Source organism: Pristis pectinata, chromosome 39 (genome assembly GCF_009764475.1).
Source record: "Pristis pectinata isolate sPriPec2 chromosome 39, sPriPec2.1.pri, whole genome shotgun sequence".
In the NCBI taxonomy this organism is placed as follows: Eukaryota; Metazoa; Chordata; class Chondrichthyes; order Rhinopristiformes; family Pristidae; genus Pristis; species Pristis pectinata.
The window spans coordinates 8,754,521-8,780,415 of NC_067442.1; the positions used below are offsets into that span (position 1 = coordinate 8,754,521).

Consider the following 25,895-nt stretch of genomic DNA (forward strand, 5'->3'; position numbering starts at 1 on the left):
ATTTGAAGCACTGGAAGCAGCAACAAAGCGGAAATATAATCTGAACCAATCCCGCTGTTGGATCCCTGTCTGAACTGTAATTTCTCTGCTTCCTTCTCTCTGTCTCTGTCTCTGTCTCTGTCTCTCTGTCTATCTTTCTGTATGTCTGTCTGTCACTCTCTCTCTCTCTCTTCCAGTTAGCTTGGTGGCGATTGTGATCCTGTCCCGAGGGAAGTGCGGTTTCTCCAAATCTATCACTCGCTGCCTGGTGGGAATGGCAGCGGCCGATACCCTGGTGGTTCTCTCGGATCCCTGTTGAGTGGACTGCTCTGATTTATTTTCCACGGTGATTCCTCCGTATTACTCCCGGGTGCCGTATCGGTCTATGGCTAGTTTTTTTCGAGCACCGCTGTCTCTGTCTGGCTGAAGGTCACTTTCACCTTTCATCGATTTGTGGCCATTTCTTGCGAGAAGCTGAAAACAAAATATTGCACGGAGAGAGCGGCGGCTGTGGTTAGTGACACAGTGAGTGTGTTGAGCATGTTGGGATGCTCAGAGACTTTCCCTTGATGCTTCATATACGAGCTAAGAGGTACAATTGGGATTGTGTCCGTAAATACAGCTGCACTACATCCCCTGCACTGGCGGCATATGGGATGTTCCACCTCATTTAACCCCTTGTGTCCCGTTCCTTCTGATTCTACTGCTCACTGCTCTGACTGTCAGACGGATTTTAGCGACGAATGGAGCCCGCAGGGGGCTCCGGGGCCGCAGCAATGGAGAGAATTATGGGATCCGGAGGTGAAGAACCAGAGGAAATCCATCGTTTTACTCTTCAGTATAACCGAGAGTTTTATTCTGTTGTGGGTAACAACAGTGACGTTTTCTATATGTCGACGAATTGCAAAGAGTTATTATTATTCAGCCTCCAATCCCCGTTATATCACATAATAAACAGCGATGTTGCAGCTTCTCAGTTCCTGCACCAATACGTGTATTTACGTCGTAACTCAGAGGAAATTCCGAGTGAAACTGAAAAATGTAGTGAAATACCAGCTGAATCGGATCATTTATTTCATGAAATGACAGCAATAAAATGTGTAACCCGGTGTAACTAAACCAACATCGTGCTCACTCCCCTGCGCACCCCAAATGACAGCAACTGTAAATCATGTTCTTCACAGAGAGTTCTGAAGCAGTCGCTTCCAGCGGATCTTGACGGCTCCCCGATCTCCCCCTGTCAGAGACATTCCCTTTACCCACACACCTGCATCACGCCTCCCGCACCGGCATCGCGATATGGTTTCTCTTCCTCGCAATTCTGACATTTGGTCTTCAACTGAGGCGTGATCGCAGCTTCTCATTCTGTTGATCCTGTCTAATCCGTTGATACTTCCAGTAGCTTCTCTGTTATTCCAACTGCATCTCTACACTATGCCGGTCCGGTCGGGCCCCCTTCCTTTCCTCGCCATTCAACTGTGCTCATTCTCCTCTTTGTTGACTCTCCCTTCGCTGCAATTCCCGCCGCTCTCTCTCTTTCTCTCCTTGCGTGACCTATCCTTCTCCCTTCTCGGCCGCTCTGTCTCTTCGCGTCCACAACTTCTCAACACTCCGGCAAGTGCAGGTCTCTAATTTGGTTTCTTATTTTAACACTTGCTCTCCCCTGGTGTACCTCAAATAACTTATGGAACCAAGATACAGAGAAAGATGGATGGGGTTACGTTAGGCAGTCAGCTAAACGTTGTGGAAGTTCGCCCACAGGTCATCCCTACATCCGTGTGTTGGGATACCAACGGTGACAGGCTTGTCAACACAATCCGAAATCCACAAACCAGTCCCCAAATCCCAGACCGCCTGAGGTCCTCTTCTCCCACAAGGACAAGGGTTATTTTATAAGCCTGAAATAGGGCTTCCTCTATCGGAAGGATGTGGATGATCAGGACTGGTGCCGACTCTGGACCGCGCCACAGTGACTCTGCAGATACATCGCTGTGTGGCGCTTGATCTGCTTCACCTTCTGTTGCCCGACACGGGTTCGACTGTAGTCCTTGTTGCATCTGTGATTAACCATTAATCAGCGCGAGCAATTCACACAACCTAAGCAACGGTGTTCAGGGATAACAGATGTCATCACGTTACCCTCGGGGTGACGTCACCATTGCCTGTCTCCTGCCTCTGCCTGGTCTGAGGGGTGTCCCAAATATTTCCCTTGAGGTTCTCCACTCTCTTCTTTTCACATCCCCGTGCAACTGCTCCATCAGAAGAAGTCGGGGTCACTTTGTGTGATCAGTCAATAAAACCCCGGCCGCCACGGCCAGTTACTGAGGGAGACAGGAACTACGCAAGATCCTGTGACCTGCGGCTCCAGACCCGTTACCCTGACAAATCATTACCTGCCCAGTTGTTGGTGCGGTATTGGACGGAAGTATCACTACAAACAGAGTTCTATCTCTATACAGAAGAGACCTGCCACCCTCGGACATGACTGTGGCATGAGAAAGTGCACTGCCCTACATAGACACAATCTCACCCCTTCCGATTTCCACATCCCAATGGGGCCGTACTGGCCGCGGATTCTTTGCGCATCAAAGCCCTGGTCTCGAACCCTTGCTTCTCTTCCATGTTACAGTAATTCTGCTCTCAGATACGTAGACATACCGTGTTATTACACTTGTGACAAGTATTTACTCCAAATGCAACATTTTTCTTTCGTTGTATTTAATGTCCGATGAACATTCTCTTTGTGAATTCTCCATCACTCACTGAGTTCCTTCTCAAAGTATCAGCGATTACTCATTGATATCTGAGCGGGACATTAGTAATGAGGTATACTTTATTGACAATAAAGAGGGCGCTACATTTCAAACGAATAAAAGCTTTGGCTTATTCTTGTGTCCTTGCTTCTGAGTCGCTGTTGCCGTGGGGAATATCTCTGATCATAATCCAAAGTCAGGTTCAGAACTCGCTCAACAGAGAGTGAAGCCATCGCTTTGTTATCTCAGTAAACTCCCTGAAGGGAAGATGAGCTGACTTCTCCTGAAACTCGCTATCCAACTCTCCCAGGGATGGACAGTGCGGTGTCAAGACGAGGTAAAGCTTCTTCAGCTCTCTCAGTCAAAGGCTGCGATAGTTCCAGCGCTCGCAGCAATGAGTGGTTGCAGAGCAATGACAACCCTACACCTTTCCATCAAACCCTCCCAACGCCGCTCCAGTCCCCATCCTAACACAGGGTCACAAAGTACCACCAGTGAGTTTCAACAGAAAGAACGTTGACAGTTGCATTCTTCAATCTGTTCGTCTGTATTACTAGCCTTGGGCAGTGTACAAAAGCGAGCCGTCCATATCCGCTACTCTACTACACACGTTATTGGGGAGCACATCAATATTGCCAGTGTCCTTGCCCGGATCATTACACGTCTTGCCCACATATCACTACTTGTTCTTCATGACATCGGTTGCTCTTATGTCACGTAACAATACCTCAGTCTTAAAATTCTGATCTTTGTTTCGCAACCCATCTGTCCTCTGCAATGTAATCGCTTCCAACATCACTTGTCCCTATTTGTCATCTCGAATTAATTAATCTAGAAAAAGTGATTGTGTCATCCGTTCCTGCAGTGTCAAGCTCTGGAAATGATGGCGTAAAGATTCCCTTTACGGGGCGCCACTTCTCGACACTGACAGAAGGAAAGCACCACCCGCCGTGTGGGAAGTCTTGCGCAAGTCTTCATTTACTGGAACATGTCGGCATTATAAAGATTCAAACATGTTGGTATTTTCCCTTCGAGTTAGCCCGGGTATTATTCTAGAAAGATAACAGTAAATTGTAGATACATTAGCCGAAATTCAGCGTGTGGAAGTTAACATAAACTTCATTTGCATAAACGTGTCCCGCAGGGGTCGGTTCTAGGACTTCTACTTTTGTGAAATTTACAGATGACTTAGATGAGGGGGTGGAAGACTGGGTTAGTAAATTTGCGGACGACACTAAGATCAGCGGTGTTGTGGATAGTGTGGAGGGCTGTCGGAGCTTACAGAGGGATATTGATAGGATGCAGAGCTGGGTTGAGGAGTGGCAGATGGAGTTCAATCCGGAGAAGTGTGAGTTGGTACTACTTGGAAGGACAAAGTCCAGGGCAGATTACAAGGTAAATGGCAATGTACTTGACAATGTAGAGGAGCAGAGTGATCTGGGGGTTCATATTCACAGTTCATTGAAAGTTGACTCACAGGTGGAGAGAGCAGTTAAGAAGGCCTATGGGATGTTAGCTTTCATAAATCATGGGATTGAGTTTAAGAGCCGCGAAGTGATGATGCAGCTTTATAAAACTATAGTTAGGCCACACTTAGAGTACTGAGTTCAGTTCTGGTCGCCGCATTATAGGAAAGATGTGGAGGCGTTGGAGAGAGTGCAGAGGAGATTTACCAGGTTGCTGCCTGGATTAGAGCGTATGGAATATGATGAGAGGCTTAAGGTGTTACGGCTTTATTCACTGGGAAGGAGTAGGATGAGAGGAGACATGATAGAGGTATATAAAATATTGAGAGGAATAGATAGAGTAGACAGTCAGCGCCTCCTTCCCAGGGCACAATACTCAAGACGAGAGGGCATGGCTTTAAGTTTATGAGTGGGAGGTTCAGGGGAGATGTCAGGGGGACGTTTATCACCCAGAGAGTGGTTGGTGCACAGAATGCACTGCCTGAGGTGGTGGTGGAGGCAGATACATTGGACAGGTTCAACAGCTTGTTGGATAGGCATATGGAGGAGTGTGGGATGGAGGATATGCGGGAGGAAGGGGTTAGGTAGTGTGAGGGTGGTTTGATGGAGGGCACAACATGGTGGGCCGAAGGGCCTGTTTTGTGCTGTATGGTTCTATGGTTCTATGGTATTACTGTAAGAAACCTGGCCATGTAATAGCTAATTGTGCCCTTATGAAGAAAAGGAAGGAAGCCGTGCCCAATGCTTGCTTTCAGGCAATTAAAAATCAAGAAGGTTTAGGAGATGCTGTTAAGGATCAGTCCTTGCCAGAGGTGAAAGCTGAAAAGTGGGAGGAGTTGAGAAAGGAATTCCGTTCTTATATATCAGAGGGTTTTGTTTCACTGAATGATGGGTCACCCCAGGTGCCAGTGAAAATCCTCAGAGATACTGGGGCTTTTCAATCTCTCTTGCTGGAAAGTGTTTTAAATTTTGGTGAAGAAACTGACACTGGTGAGTTAAATCTAGTGCGAGGTGTTACAGGTGACATCATGTCTGTCCCTTTGCACAAGGTGATGTTAAAGTCAAAGAAGGACCTGTCGAGATAGGGATACGGCACAACATGGTGGGCCGAATGGCCTGTTTTGTGCTGTATGGTTCTATGGTTCTATGGTTTCTATGATAACAAATCACCTCGACTAATGTGACCGGAGCAGGGAATCAAAGTGGATTTTAACCGAAATAAAATTTGTAATGGAGACAGTAAATTTACTTCTTTCCTGGAGGTTACGGCAAGGCAATTCATTTGAGTATACGAAGCGAATAGCGAAGAAGGGTAAGTGGTAAGTACAGAACCAGATGGATCCGAATAAATTGACTTAATATACGGTGTGATCTTTTCTGAACCAGATCAAAGTTTGAGGGTCAAACATTACCCATCGACACAGTGAGGGGAAAACCATGTTTCACGCAATGAGCCACAGAACGGGCCCAGAGATCATTTTTACAGCCCAAAGAAAAAAGTAGATGGAACTGGCCACAGTGCAGGCGCCCATTCTACCAGCTTCATCACAGGATCGCCGAGCTCAACGTGATTGAGTTAATCACTGAGCCACAGTTGATGCGGTATTTACAGCCGAGAAAGGGCTGATCAGAGCCAAAGGCGGCGCTTCACATCAGCCTCCTCTAATGGCGACTCATTACACACTGTCGAACTATTCATCTGTGCATTTCTTCATATTCATTATCTGTATCCCCACTCCTAAAGTACACTGAAATGCTCTCCTCAAATGCTAATTCTGCAGGTTGTTGCATAGCCGCACCACTCTATAAATAGTTAACTCCAGAATTTCCGACTGTATATAATCGTGACCATTACCCCTCTGTACTCGGGTTTAGAATCGTTCACAAGTATAAACAATTTCTGCAAATGGGCAGCTTTATTACACGTCATCATTTTACAATATGCCCCAGTCACCGAGCAACATCACCAACCAGTATCAACGCCATCTTTCGGAGATGAGACCCAGATTCAATGGCACCAAGGGCTTTCGAAGAGCAGAAAAGGTGAGACGTTCCTTTGTCGGATGGGTCGAGAACGGAGGTATCTGGACTAGCCGTGAATAATCAGCAAACTAATAAATCGATTTGGTTCTGAACAGAGCGAGCGTGGAATGTGGCTGATACCAGAAGAGGAGATTCAAACATCCAGGGTAAACACACATTTAAAGGTATAAAGACGGGAAGAGGACTGGGCCGGGCAGGGGTGAAATGACAATCGTCCTGTGCAAGAGTGAGTGACTGAGGATCTCAGTGGACACATGACAACTGTCTGTGCAGAACAAGAGGACCGAGTCTTTGTCAGAACGGAAGTGTGGGGCAGTGAGGAGAGAGATTCCACAGGGTAAAAATAGACATCTGGTGGTGAATAGTTTTACGTCACTCAGTGTGACAGTTAGAGAAGTTATGTGCTCCGTATGCGGTATGTGGGAGGTCAGGGTCAGCACAGTTGTCCCTGATGACCAAACCTGTAAAAGCTGCGTCCAGCTGCAGCTCCCAGTAGACCGAGTTAGGGAATTGGAGCAGCAGATGGACGAACTACGGATCATTCGGGAGGCGGAGGCAGAGATAGATAAGAGTTATCGGTAGATAGACACACCGATAAGACAGGAGGAGAGTAACTGGGTAACTGTCAGGAGAGGGAAGGGGAGCAGGCAGAAAGAGCAGAGCACCCCTGTGGCTGTCCCCGTCAATAATAGGTATACCGCTTTGGATACTGTTGATGGGGATGACGTACCAGGAACTAGTTGCGGAGGTCTGGTCTCTGGCACCGAGAGTGGACCCTCAACTCAGAAGGGTAATAAGGAACAGAGGAGAGCAGTAGTGATAGGGGATTCTATAGTCAGGGGGATAGATGGGATATTCTGTGGGGATGATCGGGAATTCTGGATGGTCTGTTGCCTCCCTGGTGCCAGGGTCCGGGATATCTCAGATCGGGTTCAGGTTATTATCAGGAGGGAGGTCGTGAACCCGGATGTCGTGATCCATGTAGGGACTAATGACGTGGGCAGGAAAAAAGATGAGGTCCTGCGTAAGGAGTTCAGGGAGTTAGGTGTTAGGTTGAGGGGCAGGACATCCAGGGTAACAATCTCAGGATTGCTACCTGTTCCACATGCGAGTGAGGAGAGGAATAGGAAGATTAGACTGATTAATACGTGGCTGAGGGGATGGTGCGAGAGGGAGGGCTTCAGGTTTATGGATAATTGGGATTTGTTCCACGGAAGATGGGATCTGTTCCAACGGGACGGTTTGCACCTGAACTGGAGGTGTACTGACATTCTTGCAGGAAGGTTTGCTAATTTCTGCTCGGGGGGGGGTATTAAATTAAATTTTCAGGGGGAGGGGATCCAGAATGAGAGAGAGGATAGCGAGATGGAGGGTAGAGGACAGGTAGGAACTACACAATTTCGGAACATTAATACGAATGGAGAGAGGAGAAATGGGTTAAAAATCCTATATCTGAATGCACGGATTGTCAGGAATAAGGTAGGCGAGCTTGAAGCTCAGATACGAATGGGTAAGTATGATTTTGTTGGGATAACGTAGACATGGCTGCAGGATCAGACCTGGGAAAATAATTTTCAAGGGTATACATGGTATCGTAAGGACAGGAAGGTGGGCAGTGGGGGTGGGGTGGCCCTGTTGGTGAGGAATGAGATTCAGTCCCTTGCAAGGGGGGACATTGAATCAGGAGAAGTAGAGTCAGTTTGTATAGAACTGAGGAACTGTAAGGGCAAAAAGACCCTAATGGGTGTTATCTACAGGCCTCCGAACGGTGGCATGGATATTGGGTGCAAGCTGAATAGTGAGTTAATGTTGGCATGTGACAAGGGTAATGTCACAGTTGTTATGGGGGATTTCAATATGATAATGGACTGGGAAAATCAGGCTGGTACTGGAGCCCAGCAGGGGGAGTTTATAGAGTGCCTCCGGGATGCATTCCTGGAGCATCTGGTACGAGAGCCGACCAGGGAGAGTGCTATTCTGGATTTAGTGTTGTGTAATGAGCAGGATTTGATAAGAGAACTCGAAGTAAAGGAGCCATTGGGAGGTAGTGACCATAACACGATAAGTTTTTATCTGTAATTGGAGAGGGAAAAGGGCAAATCAGAAAGGTCAATTTTGCAGTTGAACAAAGGAGATTATGGAGCCATGAGGGAGGAGCTGGCTAAAGTTGACTGGGCGGGCATCCTAGCAGAATTAATCAGTGGAACAGCAATGGCAGGTATTCTTGGGAATAATGCACAAGGTGCCGGATCAGTTTATTCCCCAGAGAAGGAAAGACTCAAAGAGGGGAAAGGGGCCACCGTGGCTGACAAAGGAAGTCAGAGATAGCATTGTGTTAAAAAGGAAGAAGTATGGCAGAGCCAAACTGAGTGGGAAGATAGAAGATTGGGATTTTTTTAAGTTGCAGCAGAATTTAACTAAAAAGGTAATTCGGGTAGAAAAAATGAGTTACGAAGGCAAGCTAGCCAGGAATATTAAGGAGGATAGCAAAAGATTTTTTAGGTATGTGAAGGGAAACAAGTTAGTTAGGAACAATGTTAGGCCCTTGAAGACTGAATCGGGTGAAATTATTACGGGAAACAGGGAGATGGCAGTCGAATTTAATAAGTACTTTGGATCTGTCTTCACGGGGGAAGACGTAAGAAATCTCCCAGAGGTAAGGATGGACAAAAGGCAGAGGGTGACAGAGGAACTGAAGTGGATTGACATTAGGAAAAAAAATGGTAATGGGTAGACTAATGGGGCTGAAGACTGACAAATCCCCAGGTCCAGATGATCTGCATCCCAGGGTACTAAAGAAGGTGGCTCCATAAATTGTGGAATATTGATGATCATTTTCGGATGTTCCTTAGATTCGGGGTCAGTTCCTGAGGATTGGAGAATGGCTAATGTTATCCCACTTTTTAAGAAAGTAGGGAGGGAGAAAACGGGGAACTATCGTCCACTTAGCCTAACATCTATGGTGAGGAAGATGATAGAGTCCATTATTAAGGATGAAATAACGGCATATTTGGATAGCAATGATGGGATTGGGTCGAGTCAACAGGGATTTACCAAGGGCAAATCATGCTTGACTAATCTACTGGAGTTTTTTGAGGATGTAACCAGGTAAATAGACGAGGGAGACTCAGTGGATGTTGTATACCTCGACTTTCAGAAGGCATTTGATAAAGTGCCGCACAGGAGATTGGTGGGTAAAATTAGGGCTCATGGAATTGAGGGGCGGGTATTAACATGGATAGAAAACTGGTTGGCGGATAGGAAACAAAGGGTAGTGGTGAATGGATGTTTCTCAGAATGGCAGGCCGTGACTAGTGGGGTGCTACAGCGCTCGGTGCTGGGACCGCAGCTGTTTACGATCTATGTTGATGATTTAGATGAAGGCATTGTGAATAACATTAGCAAGTTCGCTGATGATACAAAGTTGGGTGGCAGTGCGACATGTGAAGAGGAAGTTAGGAGAATTCAAGGTGATTTAGATTGGTTGGGTAAGTGGGCAGATACTTGGCAGATGAAGTTTAATGTGGATAAGTGTGAGGATATCCACTTTGAGAGCAGGAACAGGAAGGCGGAATTATTATCTGAATGGTGTGGAGTTAGGTAAGGGGGAAATACAAAGGGATCTAGGAGTCCTTGTTTATCAGTCACTGAAAGTGAATGAGCAAGTGCAGCAGCCGGTGATGAAGGCTAATGGAATGTTGGCCTGTATTACAAGAAAAACTGAGTACAAAAACAAAGAGATTCTTTTGCATTTGTACAGGGCCCTGGTGAGACCACTTCTCGAGTATTGTGTACAGTTTTGGTCTCCAGGGTTAAGGAAGGATATCCTGGCTATAGAGGGCGTGCAGCGTAGGTTTACGAGGTTAATTCCGGGGATGTCGGGACTGTCTTATGCTGAGAGGTTGGAGAGACTGGGATTGTACACGCTGGAATTGAGAAGATTGAGAGGGGATCTGATTGAAACATACAGGATTATTAAGGGATTGGACAGGAGAGAGACAGGAAATATGTTCCAGATGTTGGGGAAGTCCAGGACCAGGGGGCATGTATTAAGAATAAGGGCTAGGCCATTTAGGACAGAGGGGAGGAAAAACTTCTTTTCCCAGAGGGTTGTGAATTTGTGGAATGCACTGCCTCAGAGGGCAGTGGAGGCCAATTCTCTGGGCACTTTCAAGAAGGAACTAGATAGGTTTCTTATAGATAGGGGAATCAAGGGATATGGGGACATGGCAGGAACAGGATATTGATTGTTGAGGATCAGCCATGATCTCAAAATGGCGGTGCAGACTCGAAGGTCTGAATGGTCTACTTCTGCTCCTATTGTCTATTGTCTATTGTCTATATCAACTGGATATGTTGGGGTGTGTCCTCTTTAGTTGTGGGAAGCTGCACTTCTCTGTCCATCGATTTACCTGGAATAGGATGTGAGTCTGTAATTCCATCCCTGATGTATTTTCTTGAAATAGCCATATAATAGCTTCTCTTGCACTCAACGTCGATCCGGATTTCGAAAAAAAAGTTTTATTTACCTTGCTCGTAACTAAATCTCCTGCTCTGCAGAGGTGGTGTATCTAATGGGTTTTCCAATTTAATGTAATTTGAAAGTTCGCAAATTACGACTGTCTGGAATCATCTGCCTCATCTGTCAGGCTTCGTGCATTACAATAAATGAAATTAAACATATCAGGCCTTCCTCAATCCCTGCCCTTTCGCTGTATGTGGAATACCAGAGGGCATGCGTTGAAGGTGAGAGAGGGTCAGTTTAAATGAGTTATATGCAACAAGTATTTTACACAGAGACTGGTGGGAGTCTGACGGCCTGCCAGGTGCAGTAGTGGAAGCAGATACGATACCCTTGTTTAGCAGGCTGTTAGAGAGGCTCATGGATTCATAGAGACATAGAGGAAGGCCTGACATGTTTAATTTCATTTATTGTAATGCACGAAGCCTGACAGATGAGGCAGATGATTCCAGACAGTCGTAATTTGCGAATTTCAAATTACATTAAATTGGAAAACCCATTAGATACACCACCTCTGCAGAGCAGGAGATTAAGTTACGAGCAAGGTAAATAAAACTTTTTTTTTCGAAATCCGGATCGACGTTGAGTGCAAGAGAAGCTATTATATGGCTATTTCAAGAAAATACATCAGGGATGGAATTACAGACTCACATCCTATTCCAGGTAAATCGATGGACAGAGAAGTGCAGCTTCCCACAACTAACGAGGACACACCCCAACATATCCAAGCAGATACGATACCCTTGTTTAGCAGGCTGTTAGAGAGGCTCATGGATTCATAGAGAAGTATATGTGCAGGGATTTGGGGGATATGTATTATGTCCAGGTAGAAGAGTTTATTCTAATCCTGCATCGTGTTCGGCGCAGACATGGTGGGCCGAAGTGCCTGTTCCTGTGCTGTACTGTTCCATGATCTATGATCCCAGCTTGTCCCAGATGACGTGTTCACACTGAGTGACGTCAGTCTGTTCACTCCCCGCTCCCTGTCTATGTTTACCCTGTGTAAACTCTCCCATCACTCCACCTCCGTTCCGACTCGGACTACACCCGGTGCTTCTGCACTGGCAGGTGTAATACAGGGTCACATAGTCACACAGCACAGAAATGTCCATACGGACCATAACATTCCCCTCTGTGCTAAACCCGTTGTCCAGCACTTGTCCCACAAACGTCTCTGTCTCGGCGATTTAAATGTTAATCTGGATACTTTATCAATGTTGTGAGAACTCCTGCTTCCGCCGCCCCCTCAGGCCGTGCAGTCCAGACACCAACCACCCTTTAGATGAAAACCTTTCTCAGACCGTCTCCAAACCACTTCCCCCCGTCCCGGAACTGGACATTTCTGCCCGTCATCCGTCTGTTATTGTGGCTCCGTCTTTCCCCTTTCCATCGGTAAAGCCGGCCTGTCCTGTGTGTCCCACAGTCCCGTCACGTGATGTGCTTGGTCTCACCCTGTCAGAGGTGTTACCCTTGTTCCCCCCACTGCCCACTCACCACCTTCTCTGCTGCTGAACATTCACTTATTCTCTCTCTGTCCCGGTTCTAATGACGGGTGCCAGCACTGAAACGTTAACTCGCTTTCGATTTCCGCCTGACCTGCTGAGTGGTTCCAGCATTTTCTGTTCTATATCAGAGCACAGCCTCATACAGCAGAGAATATTGTGTGTTGGACCATCGCTGAGCACAACAGGGACAGTTGGTCTCCCGAACGAACCTGTTCACATGGAATGAAAGGAACATTAATATTGAAACGTGAGATTTTCGTTCGAAGTGAAGTGAAACGTATATTGTGGGTATGTGTGATGTGACAGCAGTCCTGTTGTAAAATTCTCAGCTGAAGAATAGCAGAGGATGGTTTCGATCCATCGACCTCTGGGTTATGGGCCCAGCACGCTCCCGCTGCGCCACTCTGCTGTTGGGCAAACAGTTGCATCGTTCTCTATTCCCTCTTTTATTCTTTCTGCCGTTTTCCTTTCCGACTTAACACAGCTTCTTTTGCTGGCTTCTCCTCTTTCCACTCACTTACCACTTAATCTCTTCCCATTCCCTCCCTCTCTCTCTCTCTCTCCCTCTCATCTATCTCTCTCTATCTCTCTCTCTCTCCTCGTCCTTTCTTCGTTCCTTGATTCCTGTCCCACACTGTTACCTTCACTGTGCTGTCTGTGCTCTCTCCCTGTCGGATACCTCGTTCCCAACATTTCATCAATGACTGTGTTTGACATGATCTAATTGACTCTCTTTCTGGGGCCCTGCTGTCGGACATTCTGTTTCTCTACCTATGTGTCTCTTCCTTCTTCTTTGGGTCAAATACCAATGTACAGAGCAGAGGGCACGGTCTGTGTTGCAGTGGGGGATGAACCGGGGATACTTTAATCACCCCGCGGGATACCACGCAATAGCTCCACCTACACCTGGTGGCGGCTCATTTTGTCCAATCCCGAGGTCTCATTAACTGCCCAAACCTGTCACTGTAACTGCATAGATGCAGATTTCCTTCAGTGTTGAAGGGCCAGCAGCTCACTTTGTCTCTTTGTGACCCCTCTGATGCAGGTTGTCGACCCGAAACGTCGACAATTACATTCCTCCCACAGATGAAGCCTGACCCACTGAGTTCCTACAGCATAGAACATGGAACCGTGCAGCACAAGAACAGACCCTTCGGCCACAATGTTGTGCCGAACCATTTAAATTAGTTATCAAATACCCAACTGAAATCATCCCTTCAGCCCACACAATATCCATATCCTTCCATTTCCTGCACATCCATGCGCCTGTCGAAGAGCCCCTTGAGCTCCTCGATCGCTTTTGCCACCACCAGCCCAGGCAGCGCATTCCACCCACCACCACTCTCTGAGTAAAAAAAACATAACCCGCACATCTGCGTTGATCTCACCCGCTCTCACCTTAAATGCATACATTTTGGTATTCGACAAAGTGTAATTAAGAGGCGTTTCTCTGGGAGTTGGCGATGTAATATTTCAGGTGATTTATCTATGTCAGATGTCACTTTCCCAGCTCTCTGGGCTCCAGACAACATCAGGTTTTTATTTCGTAGTCCGCGTCCGTTCTGAGGACGGTCAGAATTCTTTGCAGTGACTTGTTCCGGGAATTGCTCAAAGTTGAAGATCACCAGCATGGAGATGCCAGAAATTGAACCCGGGACCTCATACGTGCAAAGCATGTGCTCTCCCACTGAGCTACATCCCCACTGCTGCTCCGTAATTTCAGAAGTCCGCTCTTTCCTTGGTCTCAGCCGTTGAGCAGAAAGCAGAGGCATTGGAACACATAGAAAAAGGCTGGCAGCGCCATTAGGCCCATTCCACCATTACTCGCCACCATGGCTTATCATCCAAGTTCAAACCCCTGTTCTGCTCTCTCCCAAAACTCCGTGAAAACCTTTTGGGGCAGCAGCCATTTAGAATTAAATCAAAACAAGACATTCGACGTGGCAAGTATGTTAGGTACAAAGATGTCGCTGGAGGAAACACGCACATTCCCGTGAAATGGAAGCAGAACTTCCGGACACCAGGACGTAGGACCCCGCAGGGAGGGCTCCCACTGAGCCCAGTGAGGCAGCAGCAGGTAGCGCCCGCCTCCGGACAACGCAGTGTTTCCCAGCTGATAATGACACGCACAGCAAAAGCTGCCGGATCGCCAGCGTCCCTGGGTGGGCTCGAACCACCAACCTTTCGGTTAACAGCCGAACGCGCTGGCCGATTGCGCCACAGAGACACCTTAGAGGAAGCGGGATTCAATGAGCCTCTCACGAGTTGGGAGGCGTTGACCTGGGACTGGTGTTGGATGCGGCTTTTCACAATCGGCCTCAATGGTTTGCATCAGGTAGTCGCTGACAATAGAAAACAGAAAATAGTGGAAACACTTTGTACGTCGAGCAGCATCTGTGCAGAGAGAAACAGAGGTAACGTTTCTGGTCGGAAACCGGGTCGGTGAGAATTGCCAGGTCAACTTCCCAAATTCAAAACAGAAGAATTGAAACGCACTAAAATAGTGTCATTTATTCCATGGATTTTTTTTTTACTCCGGGACCAAACAGTCAACAGCCCCACAAAATTACACCGGTAACTCCCGCCGGACCCACTGCACCCATGGTCGCAGGATTCGAAACTGTGCGGGGAAACTCCAGTGGATTTCTAGTCCATCGCCTTAACCACTCCGCCATAACTACCGTGCACCTCGCAGCTCGGCAGCCAGAAGGACATTGGCCATCAGTTTGGATCAGTGTATCCCGGACGGACGGGGACAGCACTGATCCCAGAGTCAGAGAAACAGACTGATCCTGAACTATAAACAGCTGGAAACACTCAGCAGGTCAGACAGTGCCTGTGGAGGGAAAACAGAGTTAATTTTTCTGGTCGATGACCATTCACCGTGAACTTCGGGTGGGCAGTTGGATGGATGGAGTCTCAATCAGAGCGGGAAAGGGTTTTCTCACCCCGCCGCCACACCTCCAGATCTCCCACTTTGCTCTCAGTCTCTGAATGTGGGCATCAGCAGCAGGGTCAGCGGTTATCGCCGTTCCCCAGCTGCCCTGGAGAAGGTGGGGAATTGTGCTCATTCTGGAGTCTACACTAGCACTCCCTTGACGTACTCAAGTGACTGTGGAATGCTCTGAGGGTCGGGACTCGTGTGGAGGTCACATTGTAAGAAGGGAAATACCAGCTCCTGAAACACCCACCCCATTCGGAATCTCTGGAGGATATATGATGTAGTGGTGGGGGAAGTAGTCGGGAACTGCCATCCGCCCCCCACAAAAAAACCGATATACCGAACCCGCGCAACAGAAAAACATAAAAAGAGTCCAGGTGAAAAGTTCATTTCGACAAGGTATCCAAGGGAATCGTTATCAATGGCAGAGATTCAGCGGCGTGTGCTGGGTTTGGGAGGTAGATCCAACCGTTCGAAATATGAGAAGTGCTGGCGAATACGTAGGTGATTTCGAGGGAGGTCTAAGCAGATGTCTCGCCAATCATCGCGCTCCGCAGGAGGAAGGGGTGGAGCAGTTCCATCATCCTGTAGCGGGGTGGGGAACAAATTCATTACCAGAGGGTCAGGTGTTTGGTATGGAGAGAGTACAGGTTAGTTCGACCCGGAATCGCAACCCAACGAGTGTTCCAGGGACCGCGCACAACGACTTTTCCCTTCTGAGGGGTCCAATGTAATGGATGGCTGCCAACCCTAGGTGAAGTTGAACCGGGGGGCGGGGGGTGTGCGGCAGCCTTGTTTAAGTGTCGGTAGTCCACCGACATGCGCCATATCCAGTTAATTTTGCGGACGAGCCAGACGGGGCAATTAAAAGGGCAGGCTGTGGGCCTAATGACTCCCTACTGCAGCACGGCTTGAACGGCCTCTGTAATATCTTGATGTCCCCCGGGCAGTCAATACTGCCGACTGCAGACGACCTTGGAGGGAGAGGGGACAACAACCTGTTCCCATTTGTCCGCTCCGATCGCCACCGTAGCACAGGCGACTCCAAAAGTGAACTTGACTCGCTTGGTGTGCAGGAACAGTCCCTTTAAAACATTCATCCCCAATATGCATTAAGGCAAATCTGCAATTAAGCCAGCTACAGTTCGAAGAGGATGGTTCCAGGCAGCCATTGGGACATTGACTTACCTCGCGGGCAAAATGGAACCCCCCCAACTCCTCTGTCGGCATCTGCGGCCCCTTCCACGCAGCGGGGTTACCCGGGATGATGGTGTGTTGGGCACCCGTGTCGATGAGTTCCATCCACCTCTGCATGTTTCCTTTCCCCAGTGTATCGTTGCAAGTATATGTGCCCTCAGGTCTCCCAGGCAGGAGATGACGGTGGAACAAATGCCCCGGGCCCCCTGTCCTTCATACTGTGAGAGGGGGTGGGGGTCTGCCACCCGTGGGTGAACATTCCTGCTGGCGGAGATGGACTATTTCTTGTCTCAGAAGGTTCTGAAGCTGAGCCATGACCGCAGGGAAGACTGTTTCAGGTGGGGGAGGGGCGGAAGCAATATCAGTATCTGCAGGGGCAACACACGTGGTCCGCGGTTGGGGAAACCCCTGTGTCGGGATTGTACCCGGAGTGACTGTGGATCTTCCTGCAGCCGGGCTTCCCCCCACAGAGCTCTTTCCACCGCGCTTGGAGAGCGGAGGTCGAGACCCCGTCTACGCTGGCGTGGTCCAGCCCTGCGCGCAACAGGTCTAAGTATAGTTGCTTGCTCGTGGGATAGGGGGTCCTGTCCCCAGCCCTCGTCTCCGCTCTGCAGACCTGGTTGGGCTTCCCCCGCTGCAAGAACTCCAGCCCTTTCAGGAGGGTGATGGCATCCCGCACGGTCTTCCTATTAGCAGGTCCCATGAGGGGCAGAACCACTCGTCTCAAATCGGGGCACGAGGTTGTGACCAGGTATCCCATTACCGCGCTGGTCACCCTTGTGTTTTCTAACAACCCGCGATCGCCGGGCCTTTCAGAGATGCGTGCCCACCTTGGTGCCCTCACTGACCGTGATCCACTGCAGTCACCCATCCAAGTCTCATTCGAGCAGGGTAGGGTCCCGGACCCTCACTGCGGTCACTACCCGATCCCTTAGGGTAGTTTTTTTACCCAGTTCCTCCATGTGGCGCCCGCAGGGCATTGTTAATTCTCTCTTTGTCAGACAAGCTCCTTAGGGCGCTCTCTTCCTGGTGAGAGAGGCTCAAGTTGGGGCCCCCCCTCATGTCACAGTCGGAACAGCCATGTAGCCAGGTGCTCGCCCGGCCGCTGGTGGTACCGGTCTGCCAGCTGGGTTAGCTCCTTGATAGAGAAATCCCGGGCCTCCCACGTCTCGAAGGGACCACGGGCATTTCCCCCTGCGGGGACACTGTGGTGGAGCTGGGACCGCATGGTGACGGGTCTCGCAGGCAAAGGTTTGGGTGGGTAGGGGGAATGGCTGGCACGAGGGAGCCCCTGCTCTTCGGGCGCCCCCTCATCATTCGTATACATCCATATATCCCCACCCCGCATCCATGCGTCCAGCCTGTCGCCGCGCCGGACAAGGTCTCGGAATTTAACGGGATCTGGCTGCAAGCCAGCCCTACGGGCGGCTTGTGCCTGAGGTGCCTGAACCATCCGGCAGGCGACCTCCGTACCCCTGACCTCCAGGTCATTGACCCGGGTCTGAGCCATTTGAACTGCCTCTTGCAGCGTGCAGCATCTTTGCCGGAGGGTCTCTGTCTCTATTTCCCTCTGCAGGCAGGTGTCCTGCAACTGGCCAGTAATCTCGACCTGGCACCTCAGTAGGGATGCCAGGAGCCAGAGGGTCCCCTTTGGCTCCCCTTGGCACTAGGGTATCCTGACTTCTGGAGAGGGCCACCACGTGGTGTCCCAGCTTTTCACCACGTGGATCTAACTTCTAGGCCCAGTCCACTGGTTTACGGTGGTCTGCCAGCATGCTGGCCAAGCTCCCGAATCTCTCACTGTCCTCTATCCATCCAGGGATTCTCTCCTCTGTATCTGCATTAGCCTTCTTCCAAAACTTCCTGTTCCAAAACATTCTTCCCACGTCTGTGAGCAGCCAAGCTCTTCAGGACCCTGCTCGCAGCGCCAAATGTTGGGTGAAAGTTTCTTTTGGATCTTAAAGATGGAGGGTTCTGGATACAGGCTATGGATTTTAAGAGTAGTTTAATCACAAAGGCAAACGCGGGGACAGAATGAATGGGTACAGATGCACACTCGCACACACACGCGCAGGAGACCGCGAACGTGAGGAGGAAATCGTAACGAGGATCAGACACACACACACGCACACACACAAACACACACACACACACACACACACACACAATAAACAAGGGACAGCTTATCAAGTGAGAAATACTTCGATGCCTGAAATACCCTGAAGTGGACAAGCATTGGCTCGAACACTCCCTGGATTCTGAATAAGAGGCTCCCAAACCACATGGTGGTGCACACACTTACCAGTGTTCTCTGCAGCGTGGTTTCACTACCCCTGGGGCATTCGAAAGAGAAAGGGCCAGGGGAGTGCAACACTCTTTTATAGTGCAGGGAGGTCCGGCCAGGTAATTTATACAGGCCAATGGCTTGGAGGTCAAGGAAAAATCTGCCCGCCAAGGCGAGTGGTCAGGCAGGTTCAGGAACAAAGTTGCTCTCCTAGTCCAATTCAATGCCCACACGTGATGGGCGGGGTGGAGCCACACCTTGATTTACAGTGGTGCCACTTCCGATCCGAGGAGCAATGCTGTCCTCCGACCAGAGGGGTCGATGTTGTTACTGTCACGTGACCGGCATGCGCTCTCCTACTACAATAACCCCTCCCCCCCCCCGGAGTCATTCACTGGGTAGACTCTGGAAGCGTCCGAAATGAAATAAGAAATACCGGAAACGCTGAGCAGGTCGGGCAGAGTTTGTGGAGAAAGGAGCAGAGTCACAGGTTCAGGTCCCAGACACTGGGCCACTGCTGGGACTTTCCAACGATGGATCCTGACCGACACATCCCATACGGCGGATATGACGTCAAACGCGCGCTACCCGGCTCACCCGGAGACCGTTTGACGGCGTGTGCGCGATCATTGGCATCCACGTGACTCGCAACTGTCAACCGAGGCCGAGCCTACCTTACTATTGGTGCAAACTGATGTCAATATCACAGTATAATCAACTGCCTCGCCGAGGGGCGTTACCTTCTGTAGACCCCGCCTCCCGCTGCCTCCACAAACTCTTGGTCAAACCCGAACAAACCTCAGAGGATAAGTCCCGCTTTTTATTTTAATTTTCCTGTGAGGAGAGTTGGGAGAGCTTGTAAGGGTGCGCATTGAAAACAGAAGTGAGGGGGTTTAAAACCTTTCCAGGAGGGACGGAGGAGAGAAGGAACGATGGAGGGCCATGTCTGCGAGACTTACTCACAGGACGGGGTTTCAGGGAGGGTTAAAGGGTGAGGGGTGCATCTTCCATCATCGAGGGACGGGGAATATCGGGTGGAGGCGGACCGGGTGTGAAGGCTTATCAGCGATGGCGAGTGTTGGCGCATGGAGTATGAGAGCGTTGCAGAGTGACCGGGTGTGGAGGGTGTACTGGAGGTAGAGGATGAATGGTGGAGTGGAATGTGATGCAGGGTGGAAGGAGGGACGGTGGCATTGGGGGAATCAGCTCGGCCTTGATCCTGTTAATGGCGGAGCAACTTCACCCTGTTAGCAGCCGGACTCCTCAGATTATTTCCATCACATCCCTATCCTTTTATCTTCCCTCCGCCGCCTCACGCCGCGTTGTTCGGACTCCCTCCCTTCCTGGCCTTGTCCTTCCCTCACTCCCTCTGCCCTTCTACCCTTTCCTGCCTCAGATTATCTCTTTCTCTTTCTACTCATTCTCCTCCTTCTTCTCTCCTTCTCTCTCTGTCTGCCTCTCACTCTGTCTCCCTCCTTTCCTTTAGTCCATCGCTGCGCCCCTTTCCAATCTCTCTCTTCTCTCTCACTCTCTCTGATCCTATTCCCTCTGATTATCCTTGTCATGGGGCAGACGAGGCCGCTTCTCGTTTAGTCCATTACCCTAGGAGTGACCAGTTTATCCGATTCTTCCGCTCTAACACGTTGCTGAATTCTATTCCCCTCCTTTTCCCATCGGAGGTATCATCAACCCAACGACACACCGCTCTATTTTACCCCCCAACCACCCCGTCAATGTGACTCCCTCCCCATCTAACATGCTGCTCCACTCTATTCCTCTCTCTCCCCAAGAGAGTAACCCTCACCCCCACTGACAATGCTGACCAATACACCTCCCAAACTCCCCCATTAGCGGGACACCCACCGCCGCTTCGTTCTATTCTACTGGGGTGGAATCCAATAGGTTAATATGTACGGTCAAAGATTTCCTTTTCACCAGTGTGACCAGAGATAGAGACATGGAAGAATATTATTCTCCCTTGCCCGGGAATATGAGAGTCAGGACCAGAATCTGAACTAGAGCCGGAAGAAATTCTCAGTGAAGTTTTTTCTGACCTCAAAAATCCTAAAATGTGACACATATTTCAAAGCAAGGTTTCAGAATCATTCCGTTCGTGTAATCTCAGCAAACACAACATAACACTATATCCCAGCCCAATGTCTGGAGGCAATGAATATAAATTCAAATGCCTCTGTTTAGCGACTGTTCTATTTTGCTTTCCTGAGTCCAAACTAGACAGCACTGACGCAGTGGAGAAGAAATAGATGAAGCGAGGGCCCGTGTGCATGGATGCTGATATCGTCCCGGGAAGCCATAGGAAACAAACAGTAAGGCAGAGGAAGACTCCTCTCCGCATTTCATCGAAGGCTTGAGGTTGGAGCTCTGCTTCAGTGATACAGTCCCGTCTGCTGACCCCAGGAGCACAGGGACCCTCATCCACAGAGGGAGAATCCATCCTCGAGGGAGGCGAACCGGATTGACCAGAATTATCTCGAAACGTCGGAGGAGATGCGTCACCCGCGGGCTGTATAGTAGGAATGCATCAATGCCGGAAGGGTGACATCCAGGAAGCTCCTTGAGACGCAAGGAATGGTGAAGTAGGAGAGCCTCGCTGCCGACAGTGATGCCGGATGAACGCTCCGTTGTCCATGGGGATTGACGAGGGAAAGTTGGTGTTGGATGCTCCGGACAATATTTCTAACACTGAGTAATTTGATTCTGTGCGGACTGAGTCCAAGGAGTCCATGTTTCATCCTTCTGGAGACAGCGCGTTCCTGCTACAATGCGCCATTCAGTCTCTCTCTGTCTCTCTCTCTCTCTCTCTCTCCCTCTCTCTCTGTCTCTCTCTGCATTGCCGACAGCATCACCTTCACCATTAACCCATTCTCTCCTACTCCATGTGTGACTGAACGAGTGTAAGTGTGCGCCGAGACCTGTGCGCTACCGTGAGGTGTGTGAACAGACCAGTTGTGTGTGCACACAGACCGGTCCGCCCCGGATCCTGACCAGAGGTAATTTCCATTCCCACCCCCAGTGTATGAGGATCACCTCAAGCATGGGACTTGGACACAGACACTGAGCCCAGACCCTGGGCAAAGTATCCTTGGCCCACATCAAACGTCGGACCGCTGGGACAGTAACGAGAGTAGAGCGTTTCGGCAGTTGATGGTAACATGGACCAGTATGGAGACACTCAGCCTGCCGAGACTACTGGACATTAAGCGGAGGGGAGAAGCCTGCTGGTCGTTAATGGAGTAACAGCTATTTGCCGTTGTTCCTACTTTATCTAACTTTTTCAACCCGGTTTGAAATCCTTTACTCCACTATGACTTCAAGGAGTGCCATAGGTACTCAAACTACCAAGGAAGATGACCCTCCGGCATCTCTGGTATCTATTTTACAATTGCATCTAAAACATATAGACGAGTCTTCCGGACAACTGCAACAATTTCAACAGCAATTTCAACAGCTTAATTCTAAGCTGGACTCTTAAAAAAACCTTACATGATCATGACGAACGAATTACAGTGAATGAAGCGACTCTTTTGATTTTGGATGGGAAAAGTGATGATTTAGAAAAGGTTTGTAAAAAGCAATCAAAGGCCAATGAGAAATTAAATCAGAAGCTTACCGACTTAGATAACAGAAGTAGAAGAAACAATCTACGTATTCAGGGTCTTAAAGAATCGGTTGAAGGTAACCAGGCTACGGAAGTCTTTGCAAATCTTTTGGCTCAACTATTTCCTACATTAAAATCTCCGCCTAAGGTTGATATGGTACACAGATCACCGCTGCATAAACCTCCTCTGGAAGAAAGACCCAGGTCAGTCATTATTTGTCTGCATGACTTTCACATTAAAGAAATTCGTAACTCCCGTCGAGGAGGAATGATTAAGTACCGAGATGACGAGATCAGAATCAAGATTTCTCACCTGAGGTTATGAATGAACGTGTCATATTTAAAAAAGTTCATGTCGGAACTTCATAACCAAGGCTTCAAACCTTCTCTCCGTTTCCCTGCAAGGCTTAGAATTATTCTTAAAACAATGGTTCGCAGAAGTGGTTTCGTTCGGCTGAAGAAGCTCAAGATGTTCTGGAATCTTAATTGACTTTGTACTTTTTCTGCATGAACATTTATCGTTTTTTACTGTTGGTAACCCCTTACTAATACCTTGAATGTCTCTGCCTCTTGCATTTGTGATCTTTTCTTTTTGATATGTTACATTATATGTATTATTTTGAGTTTTTTTAACAAGACTTAATAAGGATATCTGTTATTTTATTATTTCGAAATTGTGTGTTTTTTATATTTACTGTGTTGTCTGGGTTGGAATTACCTAACCTTGAAACATAAGGAGCAGGATTGCTTGGGTTAAAGCTATCTGTAGGATTAGACGCCGGCCATCTATTGGCCGGTTTTCTGTCTTTGGCTGGTGGGAGGGGGGATGGGTTCTCTCTTTGCAGCTGTCCTGGGCTCTTAGCCAAGTCTGTTGATTAGTTACCTTATCTGAAAGTTCGCCGCTTGGTGTGAATCTACATTCCAGTAGGGTTTGTTTATTATCCTTTCTTTAAAGTTGCATTTAAACAATATTAGAATGGAGCAAGCTAATAATTTTCTTAGTTTTAACATGAAAGGATTAAATCAGCCTCTGAAACGAGATAACGATTTTTGCCTTTAAGAAAAAAAATCAAGGTTCCAATTATCTTTTTACAAGAAACTCATATATGCAATTGTGACATTCCACGCCTTTTTAGTCGATGGAAAGAATTGCGATTACATTTCTTCTCACCGAGCTAAATCTGGGGGGGGCGGTGGGGAGTCTCAATTTTTATTGATAAAACAGTCTCATTTGTTGAACACAAGGTAGTAACTGATACTAATGGACGTTTTGTTATGGTATCAGGAATAATTGGATAACAGGTTTATGGCATTTGCCAATATCTATGCCCCGAATACGGATGACTCAGGATTATTGAACGATTTTTTTGCACTCTTGCCAGGTTTGAATCTTTATTCTCTGGTTTTAGGAGGAGACATTAATTGTTGGTTAAATTCAAGGTGAGATAGGTAATCTACTAAACTAGCAACTCTTAATAAATCAGCTTTATTTCTTCAATCGTTTATAATGAAATCTGGCGTTACTGATGTTTGGCTTTTTTTTACATCCAGAAGATAGGGAGTATTCATTTTTCTCTCACGTTCAGCATACATATTCCAGGATTGACTACTTTTTATCGAGAGTCAAATGATTCCGTCAGTTCGATCCTGTGAATGTAAAGAGAATTCCCTTTCAGATCATGCTTCTGTGTTTTTATCTTTAAACTTCCTCGGACTCCCTCAAACAAATAGATTTTGGCGTTTTAATTTAACGTTGTTATCTGATAAAGACTTCTTAATTTTTCTGGTGAAACAAATTATTCTTTCATTAAAGAGAATACGCCGGGAGAGACTTCCAGTCTTAATATATGGGACGCTTTTAAAGCCTTTATTAGAGGAAAAATTATCTCTTATACGGCAAGCGTTAAGAAAAAAGAACTGACAGAGAGAGAGAGTTTATTTAGCCAATCAATTGAAAATATTTGACCAAAAATACGCCTTGACTCCAGATCCTGATTTACACAAAAGGCGAGTTGAATTTAAAACTAAATATAATTTCCTTTTGACATATCCAATTGAGAGTCAACCTCTCAAAGATGAAAGTCAATTTCATTTTCATGGAGACAAAACAGGTAAATTACTGGCTAACCAATTAAAAGCCTCTGTTGCTAGACGGAAAATTAAAGAAATTTGCAAAGCTAATGGTGAGAGGACGACTGATCACTTAAAAATGAATGATACTTTTAGAGAATTTTATTCTAAACTTTATAGTTCTGTTTCTCCTAAAGACGATACTCTAATGAATTTTTTTTTAGACCAACGAAGCATTCCTACCCTTTCTGCTGATAACTAAAACAGTTGGATCAATCTATTGGTCATGAGGAAATCGCCCAATTTATACCTTCGTTGAACTCTGTAAAGACTCCGGGTCCTGATAGATTTTATGAAGAATTTTATAAGGCCTTTTCCTCTTTGCTTATACCTTTATGTTCTGTTTTTTCGGACTCTTTTAAATTGGGTAGGCCGCCACAATACTTTTATGAAGCTTCCATTTATTTTATTCTTAAGAAAAAAAAATTAAAAAACCGCAACCGAATGTTCTTCGTACAGACCAATTTATTTACTTAAAGTTGAAGTTAAAAATTATCTAAAGTTTTGGCTCGTAGTAAGGAAAATATTTCACCATCAATTATATCCGATGAACAGACTTTTCTAAAATCGCTAATCCCATTTTAATATTCGTCGTTTACTGAATATTATCTACTCTCCCTCGAAGGAAATATCGGAATGTGTGGCATCTCTAGATGCTGAGAGGGCCTTTGATCGGGTTGAATCGAGTTACTTATTTAAACCTTGAGAGAATTTTAACTTTGGGCCCGATTTCATTCGATGGATTAAATTCCGTTATTTATCTCCCTGTGCTCGTGTTCTTACTAACTTTCAAAATTCTAAACCTTTTAAAGTTCAACGTGGAACCAGTCAGGGATGCCCATTGAGCCCTTTGCTATTCGATCTGGCTTTAGAACCCTTAGCTATTGCTTTTCGAGAATAATGAGATATCGCTGGTATCTTTGGAAGAGGTACTACAAACAAAGCTTCGCTTTATGCTGAGGACTTGCTGCTTTTTATCGCTAATGATGAGACCTCGTTACCTGCTATGTTTTGTCTACTTTCCTGTTGTAGCCAGTTTTAAGGATATAAACTGAATTTATTCAAGAGTGAACTGATCAATTGAAACTAATCTTCCTTTTAAAATTGTATGAAATCATTTAACATATTTGGGTCTAACAATTACTAAAAATTATAAACACATATTTAAAAAAAATCTTACTCTATTGAACTATGTTAAAAGAGTCTTATAAAATTTGTCACCCCTCTCTATATCGTTGATTGGCCGAATTAATTCTATTAAAATGAATGTTTTATCAATATTGATTTACTTATTTCAGGCCCTGCCTGTTTTTATTCCTAAATCCAGTTTTGATTCTCTTGACTCAACTATATTTTCTTACAGACAGTAGAAACAAACATCCTAGATTAAATAAAGTTCACTTTTAGAAAGTTAAGAAGTATGGAGGTTTTGCCTTACTCAACATTAGGTTTTATT

At 47.2% G+C, this 25,895-nt stretch overlaps 3 non-coding genes across 3 annotated transcripts; all 3 read right to left on the bottom strand.

Moving 5' to 3' along the window:
* Window positions 1-12,605: 12,605 nt before the first annotated feature.
* trnam-cau (transfer RNA methionine (anticodon CAU)) lies at window positions 12,606-12,677 on the bottom strand. The gene has a single exon. It is a non-coding gene; the product is annotated as a tRNA-Met (tRNA).
* A 1,221-nt stretch (window positions 12,678-13,898) lies between these two features.
* Window positions 13,899-13,970, bottom strand: trnaa-ugc (transfer RNA alanine (anticodon UGC)). Its single transcript has one exon. It is a non-coding gene; the product is annotated as a tRNA-Ala (tRNA).
* A 451-nt stretch (window positions 13,971-14,421) lies between these two features.
* trnan-guu (transfer RNA asparagine (anticodon GUU)) lies at window positions 14,422-14,495 on the bottom strand. The gene has a single exon. It is a non-coding gene; the product is annotated as a tRNA-Asn (tRNA).
* Between the last annotated feature and the right edge of the window lie 11,400 nt (window positions 14,496-25,895).